Below are 4,069 nucleotides of genomic sequence, written 5' to 3'. Positions count from 1 at the left end.
TGTAATATAAGATATGGACTGAGTCCAACCCACTGTGTAATGTGCAGAATGTCACATAAGATATGGACTGAGTCCAACCCACTGTGTAATTTACTGAATGTAATATAAGATATGGACTGAGTCCACCCCACTGTGTGATGTGCAGAATGTGATATAAGATATGTACTGAGTCCAACCCACTCTGTAATGTACAGAATGTAATATAAGATATGGACTGAGTCCACCCCACTGTGTTATGTGCAGAATGTGATGTAAGATATGGTCTGAGTCCAACCCACTGTGTATTGTACATAATTTAACACAAGATATGGACTGAGTCCAACCCACCTTGTAATGTGCAGAATGCAATATAAGATATTTACTGAGTCCAACCCACCTTGTAATGTGCAGAATGTAATATAAGATATGTACTGAGTCCACCCCACTGTGTATTGTCCAGAATGTAATATAAGATATGGACTGAGTCCAACCCACTGTGTAATGTGCAGAATGTAATATAAGATATGTACTGAGTCCAACCCACTGTGCAATGTGCAGAATGTAATATAAGATATGGACTGAGTCCAACCCACTGTGTATTGTACAGAATGTAATATAAGATATGGACTGAGTCCAACACACTGTGTATTGTACAGAATGTAATATAAGATATGGACTGAGTCCACCCCACTGTGCAATGTGCAGAATGTAATATCAGATATGGACTGTGTCCAACCCACCTTGTAATGTGCAGAATGTAATATAAGATATGGGCTGACTCCAATCCACCTTGTAATGTACAGAATGTAACATAAGATATGAACTGAGTCCAGCCCACTGTGTATTGTACAGAATGTAATATAAGATATGGACTGATTCCAACCCATCGTGTATTGTACAGAATATAATATAAGATATGGACTGAGTCCACTCCACCGTGTCATGCACAGAATGTAATATAAGATATGTACTGAGTCCACCCCACTGTGTATTGTCCAGAATGCAATATAAGATATTTACTGAGTCCAACCCACCTTGTATTGTACAGAATGTGATATAAGATATGGACTGAGTCCAACCCACCTTGTAATGTACAGAATGTAATATAAGATATGTACTGAGTCCAACCCACTGTGTAATGTACAGAATGTAATATAAGATATGGACTGAGTCCAACCAACCTTGTGATGTGCAGAATGCAATATAAGATATTTACTGAGTCCAACCCACCTTGTATTTTACAGAATGTAATATAAGATATTGACTGAGTCCAACCCACCTTGTAATGTGCAGAATGTGATATAAGATATGTACTGAGTCCACCCCACTGTGTCATGTGCAGAATGTAATAAAAGATATGGACTGAGTCCAACCCACTGCTTCATGTGCGGAATGTAATATAAGATATGTACTGAGTCCAACCCAATGTGTATTGTGCAGAATGTAATATAACATATGGACTGAGTCCACCCCACCTTGCAATGTGCAGAATGTAATATAAGATATGGGCTGAGTCCAACCCACTGCTTCATGTGCGGAATGAAATATAAGATATGGACTGAGTCCACCCCACTGTGTATTGTCCAGAATGTAAAATAAGATATGTACTGAGTCCAACCCACTGTGTATTGTACAGAATGTAATATGATATATGGACTGAGTCCAACCCACCTTGTAATATACAGAATGTAATATAAGATATGGACTGAGTCCAACCCACTGTGTAATGTGCAGAATGTAATATAAGATATGTACTGAGTCCAACCCACTGTGTAATGTACAGAATGTAATATAAGATATGGACTGAGTCCACCCCACTGTGTGATGTGCAGAATGTAATATAAGATATGGGCTGAGTCCAACCCACTGTGTATTGTACAGAATGTAATATAAGATATGGTCTGAGTCCAATCCACTGTGTATTGTACGCAATGTAATATAAGATATGGACTGAGTCCAACCCACTGTGTATTGTACAGAATGTAATGTAAGATATGGACTGAGTCCAACCCACTGCGCAATGTGCGGAATGTAATATAAGTTATGGACTGAGTCCAACCAACCGTGTGATGTGCAGAATGCAATATGATATTTACTGAGTCCAACCCACCTTGTATTGTACAGAATGTAATATAAGATATGGACTGAGTCCAACCCACCTTGTAATGTGCAGAATGTGATATAAGATATGTACTGAGTCCACCCCACTGTGTATTGTCCAGAATGTAAAATAAGATATGGACTGAGTCCACCCCACTGTGTATTGTACAGAATGTAATATAAGATATTTACTGAGTCCAACCCACCTTGTATTGTACAGAATGTAATATAAGATATGGACTGAGTCCACCCCACTGTGCAATGTGCAGAATGTAATATCAGATATGGACTGTGTCCAACCCACCTTGTAATGCACAGAATGTAACATAAGATATGAACTGAGTCCAGCCCACTGTGTATTGTACAGAATGTAATATAAGATATGGACTGAGTCCAACCCATCGTGTATTGTACAGAATGTAATATAAGATATGGACTGAGTCCACTCCACCGTGTAATGTACAGAATGTAATATAAGATATGGACTGAGTCCAACCAACCGTGTGATGTGCAGAATGCAATATAAGATATTTACTGAGTCCAACCCACCTTGTAATGTGCAGAATGTAATATAAGATATGTACTGAGTCCACCCCACTGTGTGTTGTCCAGAATGTAAGATAAGATATGGACTGAGTCCAACCCACTGTGTAATGTGCAGAATGTAATATAAGATATGTACTGAGTCCAACCCACTGTGCAATGTGCAGAATGTAATATAAGATATGGACTGAGTCCAACCCACTGTGCAATGTGCAGAATGTAATATAAGATATGGACTGAGTCCAACCCACTGTGTAATGTGCAGAATGTCACATAAGATATGGACTGAGTCCAACCCACTGTGTAATTTACTGAATGTAATATAAGATATGGACTGAGTCCACCCCACTGTGTGATGTGCAGAATGTGATATAAGATATGTACTGAGTCCAACCCACTCTGTAATGTACAGAATGTAATATAAGATATGGACTGAGTCCACCCCACTGTGTTATGTGCAGAATGTGATGTAAGATATGGTCTGAGTCCAACCCACTGTGTATTGTACATAATTTAACACAAGATATGGACTGAGTCCAACCCACCTTGTAATGTGCAGAATGCAATATAAGATATTTACTGAGTCCAACCCACCTTGTAATGTGCAGAATGTAATATAAGATATGTACTGAGTCCACCCCACTGTGTATTGTCCAGAATGTAATATAAGATATGGACTGAGTCCAACCCACTGTGTAATGTGCAGAATGTAATATAAGATATGTACTGAGTCCAACCCACTGTGCAATGTGCAGAATGTAATATAAGATATGGACTGAGTCCAACCCACTGTGTATTGTACAGAATGTAATATAAGATATGGACTGAGTCCAACACACTGTGTATTGTACAGAATGTAATATAAGATATGGACTGAGTCCACCCCACTGTGCAATGTGCAGAATGTAATATCAGATATGGACTGTGTCCAACCCACCTTGTAATGTGCAGAATGTAATATAAGATATGGGCTGACTCCAATCCACCTTGTAATGTACAGAATGTAACATAAGATATGAACTGAGTCCAGCCCACTGTGTATTGTACAGAATGTAATATAAGATATGGACTGATTCCAACCCATCGTGTATTGTACAGAATATAATATAAGATATGGACTGAGTCCACTCCACCGTGTCATGCACAGAATGTAATATAAGATATGTACTGAGTCCACCCCACTGTGTATTGTCCAGAATGCAATATAAGATATTTACTGAGTCCAACCCACCTTGTATTGTACAGAATGTGATATAAGATATGGACTGAGTCCAACCCACCTTGTAATGTACAGAATGTAATATAAGATATGTACTGAGTCCAACCCACTGTGTAATGTACAGAATGTAATATAAGATATGGACTGAGTCCAACCAACCTTGTGATGTGCAGAATGCAATATAAGATATTTACTGAGTCCAACCCACCTTGTATTTTACAGAATGTA

This window comes from Heptranchias perlo, unplaced genomic scaffold (assembly GCF_035084215.1).
Source record: "Heptranchias perlo isolate sHepPer1 unplaced genomic scaffold, sHepPer1.hap1 HAP1_SCAFFOLD_52, whole genome shotgun sequence".
Classification (NCBI taxonomy): Eukaryota; Metazoa; Chordata; class Chondrichthyes; order Hexanchiformes; family Hexanchidae; genus Heptranchias; species Heptranchias perlo.
Note: the sequence above shows the minus strand (reverse complement) of the source record.